This window comes from Rosa chinensis, chromosome 4, assembly GCF_002994745.2.
Source record: "Rosa chinensis cultivar Old Blush chromosome 4, RchiOBHm-V2, whole genome shotgun sequence".
Classification (NCBI taxonomy): domain Eukaryota; kingdom Viridiplantae; phylum Streptophyta; class Magnoliopsida; order Rosales; family Rosaceae; genus Rosa; species Rosa chinensis.
Genome location: NC_037091.1, coordinates 7,782,898 through 7,805,212, shown reverse-complemented (window position 1 = coordinate 7,805,212; position 22,315 = coordinate 7,782,898). Strand labels below are relative to the sequence as shown.

General features: G+C 35.6%; 1 pseudogene; it reads right to left on the bottom strand.

Moving 5' to 3' along the window:
- Positions 1-567: 567 nt before the first annotated feature.
- LOC112198725 lies at positions 568-20,813 on the bottom strand (annotated as a pseudogene).
- Between the last annotated feature and the right edge of the window lie 1,502 nt (positions 20,814-22,315).

Genomic DNA, 22,315 nt, shown 5'->3' with positions numbered 1-22,315 from the left:
AAAATTAGTGTGTTCAATATTGGAATCATGCGTGTCATTCCATCAATTTGGAATATAGCTTTTGCATTCAGAGTTTTTTGGGAAAATCTGCTTAGCACTATTGATATTTTAGATGACGTGGTTTCCTATAAACCAATTCATGGCTAGAAGAGTTGTGCAGTTGACCTCATCACAGCATTGCCGATGAGCTGTGGTCTGTTGGTTTGTTAGAATAAGTAACATCAAAAGTCACATGTTCAATTCTCACGGTCATTCAGGATAGATTTCTTTCTCATATCCACAAGCTTATGCATTTTTCATGTTAGTATTTTAACTGCCTTGTGCATGCTTATATTGAAGTAGATGAAATTTGAGGGTTTCTTGAATAAACAAGAGGCGAATACTATAGATAAATCAAATAAAGAGATAGATGAAACTTTATGAAAATTAAGGAGAGTTGGGAGTTAACAGTAATACAGTCTGCCCTCTCTCTCTCTCATGCTCCCATCTTTGCTCCTTAATATTTCTTGTCAACTTCGTCTTCTAGTTTCGGGTTTTATTGGTTTCGAAATTTGACTGATGATCCAATTAATCTTCAGGGTTCACCATGTAATGATCCTTCTTGACTGAATTGATTGTTCGTATTCTGTCATCTAGCTTTCTCCTTTTCGTATGTCTGATAAGATGAGTCTTCACACTTAATGATGTAAACTTCATCACCTTCTTTCCCCCACAACAGCAGTATAGGCCAGCAATGACAATCGCTGCCCCTAATATGCTGAACAAACAGCAGACTAAAATTTAGAACATTAATTTTCCCAGCTATTAACAAATCTTTTAAATTAGAAATGCATGAACACGGTAATGATGGTATGTGATATATCCAACTTATTTTGTTGTCAAATCGTGCTTCATGATTGTAATAATCATGGTTCAACCGAACCAGTAATTTCATTTATAGTCTCTAACAACATAACATGTCAAATTATTTTGCGGATTTATTAAAAAGTAATATTGGTGTCTTATCTGACATCACATGATGGTGTTATTAGACTAAATCATGATTGTTGCTCTTTGATTGGTTCTTATCAATGGTCTTCATTCAGCTGTGCCTAGCAACCAAAAGTTGAACCAAGCACAATCTAATGATGTCTTATAGATATTTGTGTAGTGTAACCAGAATGTGAATCACCACATTGATGTCGGTGAAGCTAGCTGTGGTTTTTGTGGAAAGCAAGGAATGAAAAAGTGTGGGAGAATAAACATTGTGATTTGTGAGCCTCAATCTCTTCTACTTAGTGCTCAAGTTTGGCATGCCAATTATCTTCAAGCAAATGTCCCACCCCCCAAGGTGCCACAATAAGCATGGCTGGAAGAAGCCCCTTGTTGGTTGGTTCAGTGTTTGCATGGATGGAGCTTTTGATGTGAACTCTCATTCAGGTGGTGCATGAATTATGGTACATGATGCGAATGGTTTATTTATCTGTGGGATGGCTATTAGCTTTGATTAGGTTTTTTCTCCTGCTCAAGTGGAGGCACTAGCTGGTAAAGTAGCTTGCAGGCTGGTTCTTGACCAGGGATTGGATCCAATTTGTCTAGAATCGGACTCCTTATTGTTGGTATAAGCTATGCATTCTATCCAGGAATCATTTATTCAGCTCCGGGTTATTTATGAGGATGTTTTGGCTTTTTTTTTCTCAGTTGCCTGGAAATACTTTCTCACACTTGTATCGGGAAGGAAATACTTGTTAGAAAGATTTTCAAATTATAAAAGAAAAGAGAAGTTGTATGATATATATACAACCAATAGGTGTGTATATATTGAAAAGGTGTTTCAGATTAATTATAGTATATGCTGATTTTGAACTCAATTCAAAATATATATGTTGGCAATTATACATAATTCTTGGTGAAGAAGTATGGTATCGTTTCAAAAAGCATGACTCATTCTACATATAGGGGATAGTTATCTGCATATTTGCATATCAAGCAACCTTGATTTCTCTCTTCTCTACTTCTTTCTTTCAAATCATTCAATCAATCTTCCTCTCTCATACACAGATAAAGTCTAGCAACTATAAAACTGCAGATATAGTTTCTAGTAACCTTGAGTCTCTTGAAAACCTTTGATCAATTGTTGGGTTGATCTTCATAAGTGCAAGACGCCTATCAACAATAGCAGGACTGCTAGGCTTCATTGTGTCCTAAAGGCTTATTTGATCAAACCCCTTTGCACACTTGTTGTGGGGCAAATAAAGTCTTAAGGAAAGAGTTGCTACAGCGTGCCTTAGAAGCATAAATCCTCTCATATTCCATACCCACAAATTTTGTTCTAACAATACTGTTGCTCATTCTTGTTATGCCCTGTACCTAAACTCACCCGTTTGCTAGTCATTTGGATGGTAAACGACAGTTATCTTTACTTTTTACCTTCATTTCTATCTTTTAGTGGGTCAAAAGATTGACTTTTTATTTTGTACACTTTTTTAGAAAACTTCATTCTAGAAAGTTGTAGAGTATGTTAAACCGAGTTCGTGGATAGGCAGCACGTTAAAATCGGATTTGTAACGAATAAGTTATAAAGGATTAAAGTCAGTGGCAGTCTTATAATTTTTGGAAAACTTTTTGAAGTGTATTTAGATGCTTCCGGAAATAGAGGTTACTATTTTGGGGGGGGGGGGGGGGGGGGAGATTGCCATTTTGGGAAATCGAAAAGGAGAGAAGTCGAGAGAGAGAGAAAGAGAATCCGGAAATGGGCGAACCTTCTCAGCCTCACCGGCGTTGATTCCGGCCACCTCTAGCTGTGAAACCGGTCTCTTTAGAAGCGCCTTGTCCTCCTCTTCCTTTCTTTGGTAGTTACTAGGGACGATTTGAGATTTAAAAGGAGAATCGAGCTAGAAACCAGTTGTGCTACAAAAGAGAAATCCAGTCCGATCGTCGTTTTCTAGCCACCTCAGGCCACGCCACCACCAACATCTTGAAGCTCTCTCGTCTCTAGTTCAAACCCAACCAGTGGGTACTCCAATTTTGCAGGAGAAGGGCGAGAAGAAATTTAAGGTTTTCTAGGTAAATTCTGACTCCTAGACTTGAAATTGAGCATTTTCATAGTTGAGAAAGTTGTTAAGAATGATGAGATGATCTTGTTGATGAAATTTGGTGACCCAATTCGGGGTTGGAACTGGCGGCACATGGGGGAGCGTCCGGCCGTTCTCGGTGTCCTATTTTGGTTTGTTGGGTTGAGCTCATCATTACGAGCATGTGGGTGTAGTTTGGTAGCTATACGACAAACCTTGGGATTGTTGGGAATTTTTGAAGTTTTGGAAATTCGGGTTTTGATTAGGAAAGATCTGACCGTTGGATCAACCCTAGCTTTCGATATGTTGTTATAATTATTGAGTCAATGTAACGTATAAAGTTTGAGCTCATTTTGACATGATTTCAAGCTTCCAATCAATTATCGATTTTAGAGATTCAATTGTTATTATTTTTCGATTATCGAGAAATAGTTAATTTATAATATCAATTTGTCAGGACGACGTGTAGATTGTGTTCGAGGAGGAAATCATTTGACAGCTATCATAGCGCAAATCTATGAGTGGACATTTGATTTTAAATTAAATTATGCATGCAGTATTACTTTCAAGCGTTTTTATATTATGAGATTTATTTACTATTTTATGATTTTATGAGCTTTGATTTATCTAGAATTCTTGATTTATGCTTTCAGTGATTTATTAAGGATTTATGAAATTAATATTGAGTTTTCCTTCCGAAAGCATTTGTTATTTTCGAGTGATGCAAATAATGAGTTATTGGGAGGAACGTGGAGATTTAAATACTTTGAGTTATGGAGTGGATTTCACTATTAGAATTATTGAGTTTTCAAGGACTTCTTTTGGTAAAGTGAGATTTATATATTTTGATTTAAAGAGATTGAGTTTGAGTTCAATTTATTCGAGGAGGTTAATATGATAGAGCATGCTTGCATTACCTGGTCGGCAGTACCCTCTAGGTAATAGTTTGGTCGACAGTACCCTCCGATGCGTCATCTGGTCGACAGTTGGCATGAGGTAGTTAGTTGGCAGTACGTACCCTCTAACTATCTATGGTTAATTGGCAGTACTCTCTAACCATTACCTCCTCGTATTCTGGTTGGCAGTAACCTTTGGTATGTCCGTGGTTGACAATCCTCTCTAGGTGGCATGAGATGACTAGTCGGCAGTCCCCTCTAATCATCACCTATTTTACGATACAAGCATTTTATAAGATTTTAAGAGTTTGAGATGAGATTTGCATTATGATTTGAGATATCATTATATCTTTGTGATATATGAGATTTATGAAAGGATTTAGAGATACTTAATTATATGAATATTTTAACGAGATTTTGAGATGATTTTCGAGATGATTTATAGCAGGAGTTGAGATTTAGTTTCAGAGAATGATTAAGATGATTTTGAAGAGACTTTACTGCATGCTTGGTTTTTAAGAAAATAAATTGGGAAAACATTAAGTTTTGTTTATTTCTTTCGAAATTATTTATTTTTTGTCCACTCACTCTAATGGTTTTTAAATGCTTTTCCCTGACCTTTTTGTTTCTCGTGCCCAATCTACAGAGTAGTTGGGGTCGAGCTTGCGTAGGAGTCGAGGCATAGTGACCACTGCTTCTACCTTCTGTGTAGGTTACATGTTAACCTACTTGTACTCTATTTCAGTTCAGTTGTCTAAATTGCTCTGATGACCATATTTCAATTGGAGCAGTGCTACAGATACCAAAAAATTATACCAAAAAGCAATAACAAATGACATGGCGTCTGAGTTGGCGTCTTACATGTCACGATATTCAATTTAATAATTTTCAGCAAATTTCATTGATTTTATCTAGAAAACTAATTAATCAGCAAAAAAGAAGAACATGATTCACTAAAGAACCAAATCTGCTACCGCCCTTCCTCAAACAAAACAACCACATCTACATAATTAAAAGAGCAAAGAAATCTAGAGAATAGCGCAAATAAATAGTACTATTTCTTTCTCCATTTAACAGTATGAGAATTCTTTTTTTTTTTTTTTCCTGACTTTGTCAAGGGGAACCCAAAGGCTTCCTAGGCCCAAGATAAACCCCTTCGGCGCATGTGAAATGCTTCAACTGTGTATTGCAGCACAATGCCTGGCCACATTGACAGCTTCGGGGTTCGAACCTAGGTTGGGGAGCACACTCAACTAGGCAAGAACCACTAGGCCACTTGCAGTGGTTAAATTCATTTGAAACTCATTTGAAACCCATTAGAGATGGATCTGGCCATCAATTGAAAATCACAATTTCTCATTTACTTCATCGCTACATCTCTATTTCCAGCAGGATGAAACCCACCACCACTAGTAGTATATAATAGATCATTATTCAATTGCCAATGAACTAATGAATTGTTCTTCATTCCTTTTGTTGTTGTTTATCATATACATTTTTTTTCTAATTAAACAACAATAACTTTTAATTATTGATCTTTCCATTTTAAAGAATAAAAATAAAATATAAGAATACATGCTAAAAATAGTTTGATGATATGGCACCTGCCACATCATTTGGTATTGATATTTGGTATAATTATTTGGGATCTCAAGCATTTTTGTTTCAGTTGTGTTAGTATGAAAGATAATTTGCTTTGTGAGTTTTGAATTTCAGTTTGGACTTATGTTCTTGTTGGAGAGTTGTTTATAATTGTGGGGAGCAGGGAGGCACCAGAAGTTGAGGATGGATTTGATTATTAAGGAGTATTGTAATGTTTTTACAGATTTTAGGTAGTCCGCTTTTAAGGGAAGTTCTACCAAATTTTCGATGTAATTTTTTCTAAAGTGGGCCCCGCAGGGCCTGTTTTGGTTTTCAGAGTGAAATTCCATTTGGGTCTTGCTAATTCTCTTGCTCGTTGGCATTATGTAATAGGCCTTGCAATGTTGTTTACACTTCTACACCTCCCTTTCTAGAGGAGATTATTTCTAGAGAATGTACTTAATCTCTTTGCATCAATAAAATTGACGTTTCTTCTAAAAAAACAAATGTGAATCACCACTAATTTATGTCCCGCACTATAGAAGCGTTTTCATTTTTATACCCAAGTTTCAAATTTTATCATTTACATACATACATATAATTAAATCCGTTAGACACCTAAACCCAGAGTTTGATAGTCTGTTAGACATTTATTTGACCGAGTATTTAACTCCAAGCATGAAAACGTCTAACGGAGTTAATTTTAGGTATGTAAATGACAGAATTGAAACTTGGGTATGAAAATGAAAACGACCCTATAGTTCGGGAGGTAAATTGTAATTAATTCTATCTGAAAATCCTACTTGATCCACATTTTTCTTTCAGGCTATGAACCACGAATCTGCTTTCTTAAGAAAGTATTGCCGAAAAATGCATATCTGAATAGATAATCCAAAATTACCTGCCAATGTCTGTCTTTCGAATTGCCACCAATATTGTCGAAACGGGATCAAACATGGTCACAAAGACAGGTCCTTTCTCTAATGTGCACCATAGTTTAATAAAGAGAATTAGGCCAGAGCGCACCCCTCCCTGCAGATAAATACACAATCTAACCATTGGCTATTAACAAAGAATAATGCACGCACAAACAAAAAAAATTAACATTTTCAGAATCCTGAAACTTGATAGAGTACAAAATGGACCAGAGGTCAATGTTGAATCCAATTGTCCAAGCAGGTTGTTTATGTTCTATAAAAACTGCGAAGATAGCTGACTGTGCTGCCCCTAGGAAGCTCATCCATGTTGTCAGTGATAGTTTTGCAGGATATCTTTTTAATGTGATTGCCTAGAATATAAATCATATGCATACATCATAAACCAATATCATCTGGATAAATTAATGACAAAGTTGCATCTCTTGTCTCATTAAATTACTTACATATGATTCATCTACATATTTATCAACATGCAATAGTCGCCAAATTTATTCTCCGAATAATGTACTATATATCAGTACATATGTCAGTAACTTTTTAGAAACAGATGAGTTTTGAAGTTTGATGAACAGGCTTGGTGAGGAAAGCAGTACTATCACTACTAGAGAAAACCCATTCAGAGACAAATTGATATTGTCTCTAATAGCTGAGAATTCGTCCCCTAAAAAAATTTGAGACGGAATCGTTTTGTGGCTAACAGACTAACTATTAACATTATAATAATGTTTTTATTTTCAAAATTGCTGTTTTCATCTTATTTTCAGAATTGTTGTTTTCATCTCTACAGACAGCTCACGACCAAAGACCCCATTGTTCACCTCCAGCGTCCTATCTATATTGAGTTTATATAATTAACAAAATATCAGACCTTTATTTACCTAAATTTGGTTTAGACGGATTAGTAGGTTCTTTAGATATATGTCATCGTTTATATGTTACCATACAGAATTCTATATGTCGATATTACATAAACTGAAATACATGCACATCTTCTATCTAGATATTCACTCATTCTTCAACATGCTTTGCACAACTCTGCATGTCTCTCAGCTTGTAATCTCTTCTATAACAAACTCTGTAATATAGGCTGTTATCTTCTAATAACAAGAGCAATATAAGTTTCAATCATCATAAAGCATTAGTAGGACACATGAAAAAACAAATAAATGAAATAAAATAAAATATAAGAAAAAAAGGAAGAAAGAAAGAAACACTATTAGAACCTGTAAATAAAACTCTACCTTTCCATTGTACTGCAAAGAAATCACAAATTGCTACCTTCAATGAAAAAAAACATATTAAATCTCAATTGTTCATGCCCTATAAGTCTATAACACATGCCTATCCTCTATTTCATATATATTTCCACTGAACTTGGGGATAGAGGGAATATTTGCGAAATTGTTAAACATATTTTACAACACCAGCAATTAACCAAGCAAGCAAAGAGACATATGAATGAGTTGTAAATAGCAGGTTAAGTTTGAAGTTGAAGAGGCATATATAGTCGTATTTATAGGGTCAGGGAAAGAGTCAGCACGTATGCATATGAGAATCTTGAGTACTTGCAAACCCTAAAACTTGCAAGCAGGAAACCCAAATTAAATATTTGTCAAAAGTAAGAAGACTACTCAAGAACAAAGAAATCGACTTGGCAAGTTTGGTGGAGAAGATGGTGGATTTGTTGAAAGGGCTCCCGGAGTTGATAGCAGGGCTCAATAAATCCTTGCGAGATACATATCAAATTACCATACCAGCACCAACTCTACTACCTAGGTTTAGAATAGTTTGTCAAAAGAGGAAGCAAGGATTCTAAGATTCTAAAAGTTATCAGGTTGGAGAACAAGGGTAAGGGAAGTTTTGAGACGAAGATTAGCAAAGAGATGATGGTCACCATGTTTTCTCTTGGGACACGAAGGCCCAACTATGTCACCAAGTCAATCTAGGATAATAGTTCTTTCAATCAAGGCGAATCATATGCCAGTAAACAATTTACAAACAACTCAAGAGCCATCAAGCCAGTGTATTATCAGATATATGACCGAATCAGCAGAACCTAGCTGCAATATTGTATTGAAAACAAAAATCAGCAATACCAAAAGTTAAAAAAAAAAATATTGATTGATATTCCATTACAAACATGAAAAATTCTAATTCAAGAGGCTAGGCAAAAGGAAACTAAGAGAGAAGAGGGATTACATGACGGAGACCTTGTTGCTTGGAGGTATTGGTGTTTCGGAGGCGTATGGAGAAGACGCAGAGCGGTATTGATGCCGTGATCAATATTAGGCGTGAATAGGGAAACAGAATAAAAGATTTCCTACTTATAGAGACCTAAATGATAATTACCGCTCTTTATTCCCTCCAAGTTTTATTAGCTTTGCAAAATCCCGCCAAAAACAAAAGTAAATAAAGCAAAATATTTATTAACTTGGCTAAACCCTACCAAAAATAAACTTCAATAAAACAAAAATATCGCCAACATATTTAGAGGCAAAAAATTTCGTCCCTATTTCTTTTCGTCCAAAATTTGAAATTCAGCATAATTCCCCGCTCAAATTTTTACCAATTATTATTCTCAAAATTTTTTTTTTTTACCAATTATTTACAAATTAGAAAAACATAGGAGACCAAATTAAATCTCATCCCCAATTAAATTTTGGGACAAAAAATATTTGTCCCCAATTGATATTTATTTGTCTCTAATAGCGTTCAAAACTTTTAGGGACAAAATCAAAAAATTTGTCCCTAATTATGTGTTTGGGGGACGAAAAATTGGTCCGTCCCAAAAATTTTTGTCTCTAAATGGGTTTTCTGTAGTAGTGTATAAATGTTTTACAGACTAGTTGGATGGCATATAGTTCAGAGTAAGAGTAAAAAACCTGCATAATGTACCATAAAGACCATGCTATGCAGCTAGCAACAGTTAGAATTGAACCCTTCAACCAGTTCTCATGGATGGAAGATTTTCCTGGAATATGGATTAGTGGACTCCATAAGTTTCTCATAACAGGTCCTTTGTACAAAGTCATGGTCATTAAACTGGCTAAGGAGACTAGGGTGCCCAAAACTTTTGCTTATCCACGAGGATTTCGAAGATCGAGAACCTCCAACCTGATTGATTAATTTCTTAAGCATAGCATAAATTGATATACTTGATAATAAAAGATTAATGCGCTCTTTGGATTTCTGGATGAAGAGGTGTACTAACTTGAGTAAAACTGCAATCACAGAAGTGAGGGAAGCTATGGTGTTCTTCATATTGATACAATGAAGGTTGGAGAGCTGTATCTTAAGCTTGCAATAGTACATGTTTAAAGTCAAACTATCCTGTTTTGTGAAAGACCCCGAATCAGACTTTTTATTTTTGCCTTCAAATGTCAGAACTCCGAAGCATATATGGGTTCTACTTGTTCTCACCCCAGAAAAGAAATAAGGAAAAATTCCAAGAAAACAGCAAATGTGTGCTTTGGTCCGTCTTTTCTGCAGAAGGAGAATCAAAGATCAATAGTTAAACACATGATGTAATGAAAATATGTAGAAATGTCAATGTACCATAACAGACATGGACGATTTTGCTGAACCAATATTTTTTGTTATGTAATCTGATTGCCAATCTGGATGACATTGATCAGATATCTAACAAGAAAGCATTACCTTTAACCAGTACAAAATGGAAAGGCAACTGTACACATATATAACCTTTCAAGAAAATAGGCAAAAGGGAGCATGACTACGCCAGACCCAATATGTCCATAAGTTATGTAGACATGAGGGTTCGTCCCATGATTGAAGCACTACTAGAAAAACCCCCCAATGCACACATATTACAATCACACGGATATTCACAGATGCAATTCTATATGAGGAAACGGGCAATGCACACAGATTTTTGTATGAAAATAACATTCACACAGAAATCCTTGTGAAATATATTCTGAAAGTGGGACCATGAAGAAACTCACACGAATGATCTGTATAAAATATAGTGACACATAGAAATCCGTGTGAAATATATTCTGAAAGTGGGACCATGAAGAAACTCACACGAATGATCTGTATAAAATATAGTGACACACAGAAATCCGTGTGAAAATTTATCTAAAACTTAAGGGAATCCTGCATATGTGTCAGGCACTGCCACAAAGTATCGTATGAATTATAGGGACACACAGACATCCGTGTGAAAACTTATTTCGGCTCCAAAGATTGTCGAAAATTCAAACGGATTTTTGTATGAATTACGATTATACACAGCCATCTGTGTGAAAATTTATTTTCTACATCTTCTTTGATTTTCCCAAATCAGCTTTCCGTCTAATCAAAATTTGTCATTTAATTGCACACACAGTTGTCTGTGTGAATGTAAGATTCTTCAATAATTGTACTAAGCTTATATATTTGTAAATCGATCTTCTGTGAGTTTGTATCATCATAGTTAGAAACTGAAGTGGTCTTTCAACTTCTAGTTTCAACTCTTCATTTTTGCTTATAATTTTTCAAATGTCAGGTAGGCATCTGAGCAAGAGTCGTAATCATGGACCAGTTCGTATTCGCTCTCAATCTCCTCCATATAGTGATTGTCTTCAAAACTCCACCGAACAAATCAATGTACAAGTGCGCCCTGTTAACCAATCATCTCCAGTGGGTTATATTGAAGGCGTTCAACATGCTCCACCTGCGTTGAAGGTAGTACACCCTATACATTCTGGTGTTGTTTGTCCGGGAGGCCGTGTTTTACCAGCCTGGTTTTATCCTAGGAAAGACCCTCGTTACCCTATTAACCTCACTTGTGATGATTCCAAAGAAGAGACTCGTGCCTTGGACGCTCGGGTTAAGATAGAACAACTGGAAGTAAGCTCAAGTCGTCCAAATTCTGATATTGTACTTTATGATTCATCTGATGAATAATGAGAATATTTGTGCTTTTACGTTGTTATAATAAGATAACATTTATATTTCTTTATCTATATGTGGCTACTAAACAAATGTTTAATTTGTTTGTGTATGTACTACATTGTTTGCATACTAGTGATGCACAGATGTGTGTTTTTAATTTTTAATTTTTAATATATATGTTGTCATTTTAGTATGTACTATCTATAATGCATTATTGTTGGAGTTTTTGTAAAATATTATATCGTATTTTCTTTTTGACACTCAGTTGCGGATAATAAAGGACATTAAGTTTATTAGCAAAAGCTTACAATAGAAACAATATGAAAGCTACATAATAATGATAATTATCACTTTTTCTTTAATTATTTTTATCATTTATATTTAAATAAGTATTTTCATTTAATAAACACATGGAGAAGAAATCTGTGTGAAAGTATAATTAACTTTCCTCTTTCAATTCTATTTCCAATTCATTGATGAATTCGTATCCCATTAAACTTCCACCTCTTTCTCTTGCCGCATTGACAGAATATACAATTGCTTGGTGCTTTATACATCTCTATGAATTCAGCCTTCTTCATCAGTTAAGCCGATCAAACAGTTTATTTTCTTCCAAAAAATTGCCTATCAATTCCTTCATAAGGCTTTTCATATGAAAATTCAGAGGCAAATTTTTCTTCTACAGGTAAGTGAATTCGTTATATGCTTGTAGTTGGGTTTCTTAATTACTGATCATAGGTGAATGGGTTTGGGTATTTCGTAATTCGATTATATTGGTCATTGATAGTTGTCAAATGTCAACTGGTGTTGGAAATTTTATTTCTTCATGTTTCTGTAGGATAGGTTTACAGTGATGACTATTTAGGTGTTGTTGATCTTGTATCCACACTTATGTAAGCAATATGGACAAAGAATGGGTTTTCCTTGATCATGACAGTGACGAGTATAAAGAAGGACACCAAGCATTCATCAACCGTTCATTACAATTTTCTTCATTTTCAAATAAAATCTCATGCCCTTGTAGTAAATGCCGCAACAGATGGCTCATGTTAGTGCAAGAGGTTGAAGATCACATTTATGTTGACGGGTTTGACCCCGACTATGTAAACTTGCAGTGGGTAGAACATGGTGAGCAGTTGCCTGAGTTACCAGCACTTAATGTAGCAAGACCCTTTGAGCCACATCAACCAATATCAGTAGGTGATATACCAGATATGTTGCAGGATGCTTTTGGCCTTCATGATAATGAACATGTCCCAGACATAGAGGTTGAGGATTTGGCCAATCATGATTCCATTCCAACACCTGATGCAGCTAAATTTTACAAGCTAATGGGTGAAGCCAACATGGAGTTGTTCCCTGGCGCTAGGAAAAAGAACATTGACTTCTTGATTAGATATTATCAACTCAAAGTTTTGCATGGTTGGAGTGATGTTTCATTCACAGAGTCATTGAAGCTATTGAAGGAGTCATTTCCCGAGGGAGAGAACCTCCCTGATAGTTTTTACAAAACCAAACAGTTGGTGAAAGATCTTGGGTTGTCATACGAAAAGATAGATGCATGTCCAAAGGATTGCATGTTATATTGGAAAGAGCACTCTAAAGCTACTTCTTGTTGTATTTGTGGCACAAGTCGGTACATTAAAGGGGCAGCTGAAGATGGAACATCTGCTAAAAAGATAGTAGCAAAAGTACTTCGTTATTTTCCACTAGGACCAAGATTACAACGGTTGTATATGTCTCGGCACACAGCCGAGTCAATGATATGGCATCCTACAAAAAGACCAAGAGATGGTTTTCTTCGTCACCCAGCCGATTCTCCTGCTTGGTCAAAGGTAGATGAGCTATATCCTAATTTTGGAAATGAGAGTCGTAATGTATGTTTGGGTTTGGCTAGTGATGGGTTCAACCCGTTTGGCAATATGAGTACATCACATAGCACTTGGCCGGTTGTGATGTCTGTGTATAATCTTCCACCTTGGATGTGCATGAAGCAACTGTACATGATGTTATCTTTACTCATTCCCGGACCCAAAGGGCCCGGTAATGATATCGATGTTTACTTGCAACCTTTAGTGGAAGAGCTAAAGAATTTATGGAATGAAGGGATTCATACATATGATGCCTTTACTAAGAGTACATTTACAATGCGTGCAGCCGTATTATGGACTATATCAGATTTCCCGGCTTATGCCATGTTGTCTGGTTATAGTACTAAAGGCTATAAGGCATGTCCTGTTTGCATGGAAGAAACTGATTCTATTAGACTGCATCATGGAAATAAAGAATGTTTTATGGGGCATCGACGATGGTTACCTATTGAGCACAAATATCGGAGGTGGCGAAATAGCTTTAATGGTCTCCCAGAGCATCGTGGTAGACCAACAGTAATGTCAGGAACTGATTGCCTTAGAGCTTTGAGTGGGTTGAGGTTTCAATTTGGGAAGGGAAAAATACCTACAAGGGTTCGAAAACGATCACGGTCATCAACATTGCAGCAAGAGCCAGTCAAAGGAAATTGGAGGAAAAAAAGTATATTTTTTGATCTGCCATATTGGGAGCATTTGCTCTTGCGCCACAATCTCGATGTTATGCACATCAAAAAAAAGGTCACAGATAATGTGGTTGGTACATTGCTTGGGATGAAATGGAAGAACAAGGATAGTGCAAAAGCTCGTGAAGACATGGTACTTTTGAATGTGAAAAAGGGTCTTCACCCTATATCACCAGGTGGAAGATATCCTCCAGCCATTTTCAACTTAAAAAATATGGAGAAGACCACTATCTGCAAGGCATTACATTCAATACATCCACCAGATGGATTTTGCTCAAATATTAGTAATTGTGTTCGTGTTGAAGAAAGGACTTTGGTGGGACTTAAAAGTCATGACAATCACATTCTTATGCAACATCTTCTTCCGGTTGCCATTCGCCGTGCCATTAGTTGTAAGGTCTTAACCACGGGCTTGTTGGAATTAAGCTCATTCTTCAGACAATTATGCACCAAGGTGGGATCAGCTGATTATTATGCAAATTTGTCTCGTCAAATTGCTTTAGCTCTTTGCACACTAGAGGCTATCATGCCAATGGCATTTTTCGACATCATGGAACACCTACCAATTCACTTGGTTGATGAATCCGCTATAGCTGGTCCGGTTCAATACCGCTGGAGGTATCCCATTGAGAGGTATAATAGTTCTTATCAACTATCTATATATGTTCATTTATAGTTTAAATGCATCAAGATAATAGAAAAATCCTAAATTTATTAGCATATTCTGTTTGGTGTTGGCAGGTATCTGTTCACATTAAAAAAATATGTGAGAAACAAAAATCTTCTAGAAGGATGTATCGCTGAGGGATACATAATAGAAGAGTGTTTTTCATTTTGTGTCATGTATCTATAAGATGGAATAGATTCTAAAAGAACAAGAATAGGTCGTAACGCCGATGACCCGAACAATGTCCCAAGGTTGGGATTGCCAGTCTTTGATAAAAAAGGGCGTGCTCTAGAGAAACCACATGAGTTCAAGTTAACTAAAGAGGATTTGCTGCGAGCTCATACTCGCTCATACACATGTTCTCATCAACTGTCCAGAGATCAAATCTTATCTAAAGTAAGTTATTAACTCACTACATGTTGAAAACTTTATTATTAAAAAATTCTATTGTTCTGTTTCACTATATCATTAGTAATTCTTGTAATGGATACTTACTAACAGAGAACATGTGGAAAGAGAAAAAAATAAAAGAGGTCGTCGGTCATGTCAAGATTCTGAGAGATTGGCAAACTTATCATTTGCTGCATACTTCAAGAACCTTGTAAACTGTTATTGCTTTTACATTTTAATGGTGACCGTTTTTGTCTACTGCATTATCAAACTTAGCTCTCAAACTAACTTTTGGTAAATTATGATGTAGATAGAGACAAAGGTTCGGAATGGTGATAGAGGTATCGACCCTGATGTTAGAGCATTAGCTGCAGGCCCTAATGAAACTGTCGGGAGATACAAGAAATATGTCATCAACGGATTTCGCTTTCATGTGAAGTCTCTGGACACCGGATCCAATGCTCAAAATAGTGGAATATTTGTTAATGCCAGATCTAACTGTTACGCTACTGCTGATGACCATCGACCAAGAGATGGAATGCTTGACTACTATGGGATATTAACAGATATCATAGAGCTTGACTATCACAGTGGTAGAAAAGTGTTATTATTTGATGGTGATTGGATTGATAACCAGACAGCTAATTGAGGGATAAAGAAGGATGAGTATGGATTCTTATTAGCAAACTTTAATCACTTGCTTCCTAAGCCAGACACTTTAGTATTTGCCTCACAAACATTACAGGTATTTTATGTAAAGTGTCCTGTTGAGTTGGATTGGGATGTGATTGTGAGGACAAGACCGAGAGATTATTTTGACATGGGAGCAGACTTATCACCTGAGCCATATGCACCTCAGGAACTACATAATGGAGATGATGATGGCGAGGACATGACTATTCCGAGAACGGATATGCCAGACATTGCGTTGGATTAGGTGAAACCTGCATGTATATAGTTGTATTATTGTAAATAATGTGGTTTTGGAACATGATGGAATTGCAACAAGGGAAGATAGAGTTTTTGCTCATGTAACGTCCTACTGACTTCCCTAAAGATTTCTTTTTATCTTTGTTTGTTCATTCAATGACTTGGATCATTAATTTTGAGTTCTTTTCAATGGTCATCTGGTTTAGTTTTATTATGATTTTAGCTTTATTATCAGTTGATCCCTTTCTTTGTTGCCATTCCTTGCTCTCCTAACCCTCATCTTAGAAACATCTCAAATTTATTAACCAGCTGACTTGAATTATTTGGTATTCTAGTACTCATGTTTTTTTGTTCAATGCTTCTGAACATCAGACATGAATAATGGGACAAGCTGGTAGCTAGACCATGTTTTTGAAGAAGGATTAACTAATGATCAATATATGTAACTTATGGAAGACAAAATGGTCATGTATCTTAAGAAGGATTATAAAATTCAGCATGGATGCACTTATATTTTTATGCTCAAAGAGAGTCTGACAATCTAATAGATACCATAAGAAAATGAAGCAAATAACCTTTAGGCCATGTTTGGTTGGTGGAAAGGAAAGGAATCATTTTCCTTTCCATTGGGAAAGTGAATCCTTAGGGGGGGGGGGGAACCAATTTCCTCCGCTTTTTCCTTTCCTTTGGGAACCAATTTCCCTTCCTTGGTTGTCCCAAACGCAGGAAATGAAACACTTTCCTTTCCCAATGCCCAGATTCTGGGAAACAAACATGGCCTTAGTTTATTATATTCCCTGGAAGTGCATTTTTGTATTCTTGTTAATGAGTTTTGATGTAGTCATAGTTCTTTTTCTATTTGTAAATGTATGTTATTAGTATAAACATGATGAAAACCAAAAGAATTTTAAAACCCCCCAAATTGAACAAGGGCGGGAGACGAAATGGATGTCCCGCACTAATGGAACCCATACGGACTCTTGTGGCCAAAATTAAGCCTTTTATGCTAACTTTCATAATGTGATACACGGAATAACGTGGAAATTTAGGGATAATACACCTGTCTGTGTGCATGTACCTGATTTATCAATTTATTTTACTCCCAAACACCCCAAACACAGAAGCCTATCTCTCAACAATGTCTTTCTTTCTCCCCAAAACCTCAATCTCTTTGTAGTAGGCCGCTCGATCGATTAGGCTCATGTAATTATCTCAATTTCAATCGAAGGTCAGTATATATCGAAGGCGTGTCCTGTACTTGTCAGCTATTTCTCAGTGTTTTATGCAAATTGTGAGACCCGTATTGTCCAAAAATTGAAGCTACTAGGTGGTCTTTACTGGAAAGAAGCTGCAAATTTGCTTAGGTACTGTCGTTCTTAATCAGTCTACCCTAGCATAATACTTTTCTTCTAAAGATAAGCCTTACTTGTGTTTTTGATCGTTCCTTGTTCAGGTTTCATATATGTATCTATACTATATTATCATATATGAGCAAGAACATAGCTTTTATAGTTTGCTTATTAAAAGCTATCAAAATCATATATAGCCATCCCAATTTTCATACCAGGAAGGTGTGCCAAGAACATAAATTATCAATTCAAGCTTTTTCCGCAATAGCCTTTATTTTGATAGAGGCCTAAATTGGTAATGGATTGTGACTTTAACTCTACACTTTTAATTTATGTGCAACATCAACTATTTATTTCATACCTTAGTATTTAGTTAGCTGATTATAGTATCCTGTTGTTTTATGTTTGATGTGCTCAATAATTTTGGATGTGGTGCTGGAAAAGTAATAGTTGTATCAGTAATAAAGTTTATAGGTTATAGTGCATTTGTTTTCAGATATGGAGAGCTTTCCAGGTGATGTTAATTATGACTTTGAACAATTAGGCTTGGACAACATGGGGGAAGCCACCAGAGGAGGCATTAGTGAAACAACAGATGTGCAGAATGTTCTCCTAATCCAAGAAAAACAAAGTAATGTATACAGTGAGAATGCTTCAAATGGTAATGATGATGTTAACAACAAAGATCAGAACAACAATGGGAGAGGAAAAAATATAATAAAATGGGGTAGACGTGGAAAGAGGGAAAATGTTTTGTGGGGTGACAGTGGTGCGCCAATATGGCCAATAGAGTGTGGAGAATTTTCTCGTTATCTTGGGTATTTAGCCGCTGATGCTGGACTCTACCCTATTGATGTCAAATCCTTTGCTGAATTCAAAAAGTGGGACAACCACGATAGGATGTGGGGAAAGAGTTAAGGTATCAAATACCAATTTTTAGCTTTTCATACTTGAATAAATGAGTTTGTTCAGATTAATTTTGTCTACTGATTTATGCATCATATTGCAGGGAACTATAGATTGGTCTGTTCCAGAGACTTTATCTAAACAACACAAGATTAGGAAGTATGTTGTGGACATAATCAATGATCGTTGGAGGCAACATAAGCATCAACTAAAAAAAAAAAGTTTTGGGAACCGCATCAAGATTCTCCTGTACGGTTCTTGTGCAGTGAGCATGGTGTGGACGACGGTCAATGGGTTAAGTTTGTGGACAACTTAGACAGAGTCGAGATGAAGGTAAGAAAACAATATATCCAAAACTTGTTAGTAACCAAAATTGGGGTTTCAAATATTACTCGTGTTAACTTAGAGATGGTTGTGAATAGGAAAAGGCTACAATAAATGTCAATAACAGGAAACAAAAGAAGATTAGCCACACAACTGGAACTTTGACTTATGCAGCTAAAATCTATCAATGGGTGAGTTTAAGCTATGATCTTATATCTGATCGTATACAATATTGAGTGTTTTATTTGATGTTTATTTAATGAGAATCCCAATTTCACTTCTACTATGTAATTCTTTTAATGGTTTGACATGTCCCATTGAATGAACGTCATCTAGGTCTGCACCATAATATTATTAGTATCATCTATGATTAGTTTGGTGTTAGGAAGTATATTTGTGCTTTTACACATTGAAGTATTCAGCTTACATCATATATAGTGTATTTCAGATCAAACCATGCTTTAATTAGCTGTATATTGTTAATATCATCTGTGATTTGGTGTTGGGAAATATATATCAAATGCAAAAGATCTGTAAACTTACTAAACTTGTTAACCATATATATGATGTACAAAGTTCAAAATCTTTATGTAGTATTATTTATCTATACTTCTACAATATTATAACCACTGCATGTTACCAAAAAGCTAATAGGTTCTTATTTGACAGCAAGTTGAAAACAACAAAGATGCACCGCCGAACCGTAAGGAAAGATTCAAGATAACACACCTAAAAAAGGGTTCCAAGACACAATACATTGATGAAGCATCCACACAAGCTGTGGTTAGTATTAATGATATTATAGTTATGTGTTTTATTTGAAAGGCCATATAGTCCTTGAAATAGATATAATTTGATGATTATTTGTGTCGGTTGTAGCTTAGCTTGGAACAAAAAGAAGCAGAAAAAAGGAACCAAAATATCGACATAACCCTTGAAGTTGTAGAAGACATATATGCAGAGGTGTTTGGTGTTGAGAAGAGAAACCGCGTTAGGGGAATGGGGACCGGGTATACATGGTCGGATGTTCCGTTTATCCATACAGAGAAACGAGGGGTTTCAAAGGAGGTGGAGGCATTAAGAGCTGCTGTGGAGGAACAAAAAAAAGTGTCTGAAAGAGCATCCATGGAGGTTGAAAGATTGAGAAGTGAAGCTGCAAGAGAGAGGAATGAAGTTGCTGAAAGAAAAAAAACAACGTGAGGCAGAGTTGGAGAAAATAAAAGATGAACAAAAACAAATGATGGAGAAGATGAAGAAAATGGAAGAGAATATGCAAATATCTTTTGCTACAAAAATTAATGGCTGACATGATGAAAGGGGTTGCTGGTGATAACACACATTTTTTGAATTTTTTTCAGCAGATTTCTCAAGTGTCATCATCTCAAGGGGAAACTTCAATGCCTCAAATGCAATCAGCTCTTCCAGATGAAGCTCTAGACATGAGAATGCAAGATGCATCAAGAGAAATGCAATAGGTATGCGTTGGTGAGCATATTTCAGTTACCTATTAAATAGTACTTTATTGTTGCTATATAAATGCACATGAATGCTGTTTAATGTTGGTCATTTTGTTAAATTTTGTTCATCTTGACCAACTGTTATATAATCTTAGGGAATTGAAATAGGCCTTATTTTGTATCAGGAGAAAAGCAGCAGCATAAACTCTTAGTGTATATTAATGTGAAGCATGGTGTATGTTTTTATATATTAATGTAAAGTTTTGTTTATGCTTTGATGGATATTGTGAATATTTGAGCTTTTATTTTTTGGTCTTAGTTGCATTAAATATATGATTTATTTAATTATTTAAAAAAATATATAGATGACCATATATTAAATTGAATATTTTTTATTTTATTTTTATGTTGACAAAACACACAGTTTCTCATCTGTGTGAGATAAGTATTAATAAAAGTAAAATAAGAATATTAATAGCAAAAAGTATTATATATTGATTATTGAAACACACGGATTCTTGGGTGATTGGACGTAATAGCAAGAGTTGTGGTGTAAGTGGGACCCACCAAATGCATTCACACAGATTAGACAATTCTGTGTGAAAGTAGTATTAGCGACGCCAGCAATACGTACAGATTATTAATCTGTCGTTGTACCGTGTGTATTAACATTTTCACACGGATATCCGTATGGAATACTACGATTTCACACAGATTCTCATCCGTGTGTGATGGGGGGTTTTTCTAGTAGTGAAGGAAGCTTATGTGATGAAATAGAGAAATGCGAAGGCCATTTGAGCTAAAATCATGAGGAGGTGTGGCTTGAACCTCTTGGAAGTTCCCACAAGGGAACTTGGCTCTTGTGCCATAATTAAGCTCCTCTCGTCCCTCTTCTTCCTTATCCTGTTTCAGTTTGACGCAGTCGGAAAGATCACATAAGGTTTTCAAGCAATAAACCTAAAACAAAGGTTTTGGAGTCCACCAGACATAAAAGAGAAAATTCTCAATTTGATTGATAATATGATAAAAGATAGGTTCTGCAGCCGTTTAAGGTTGCATATATGGGAAAAGAAACCCTAGCGCGACTAACAATGAAATCCTAAAGTCCACAGGTAAAAACAAAACAAATCCAAAACAAACTAGAAAACCAAAAATTCTGAAAAATAGTATATTACAGTTTTGAGCCCCTAAACGACCCCGAAAACCCGAAAAAGCCCACACGTCATGGCATAGAGACCAGTTTTGTTCCTGGCGTCGTTCCCTTTTCGGAAAGCTATAGCAATCGTGATTCGGACATCGAATGCCAAAGTTGCAGCAAACCGGGTTTTCCTCAATTTCCACGATCGAGCTGTTCTTCAATTCTTATTGCCATTTGCTCTACGTCACAGTTCTTGACAAGCTGGTAGCTAGAGCACTTCAGCAAGTATTCATACAGAGGATTAGAGAATATATAGTTCAGTCTTGATTCTTATTTCATGCTGCTAGTTATTACGTATATTATAATGAATATACTCTCAATGTCTTTTTCAGGACCCTCTCTATTCTATTAGGTGGAGACAATTAGTCTGCTCAATATGGGAATCATGCATGTCATTCCATCAATTTGGAATATAGCTTTTGCATTAAGAGTATTAGGGAAAATCTAGCTTCTTACTTTCTTAGCAGTACTAAAGACATTTTAGCTGATGTAGTTTTCTAAAAATTAAGAGAAAATTAGCTTTAATCCCAATTTTACAATGATTTAGAGCATTTTTAGCAATGCTAGCTATTTTTGAGTCAAATTTTAGCCAAAGTAGCTAAAAGTCATTTTGGCTAGTCATTTTAGAAATACGTCTGCATCAGTGCTCTCTATTTTAGCTAGTTTTGAATTTATATTATTTTTTAAATGAAGATTAAATAGTTTAAATGTATTTATAAATTACATAAAATAACTCAAAAGGAATGTGTTTTAAATTATAGAGAGCCTCATCTCGCTCTCTATATTTAGGAGCGAGATAGGTAAAAGTTATAATGGATAGCCACTTAGAGCATCTTTAGCAGACTCTCTATTTTGGTTCCTTAGCTATTTTGGAAAGCATGTTTAGCTTTTTATCTATTTTAGCAGCTGCACCAGACTCCTAAGTGGCTTTGTATTATAATTTTTAGCTATCTTGCTCCTAAATATAGAGAGCGGGATGAGGCTTTCTATAATTTAAAACATTCTTTTTAATTATTTTATGTAATTTATAAATACATTTAAACTATTTAATCTTCATTTAAAAAATAATATAAATTCAAAACTAGTTAAAATAGAGAGCATTGATACAGACGTAATTCTAAAGTGGCTAGCTAAAATAACTTTTTAGCTACTTTAGCTAAAATTTGACTAAAA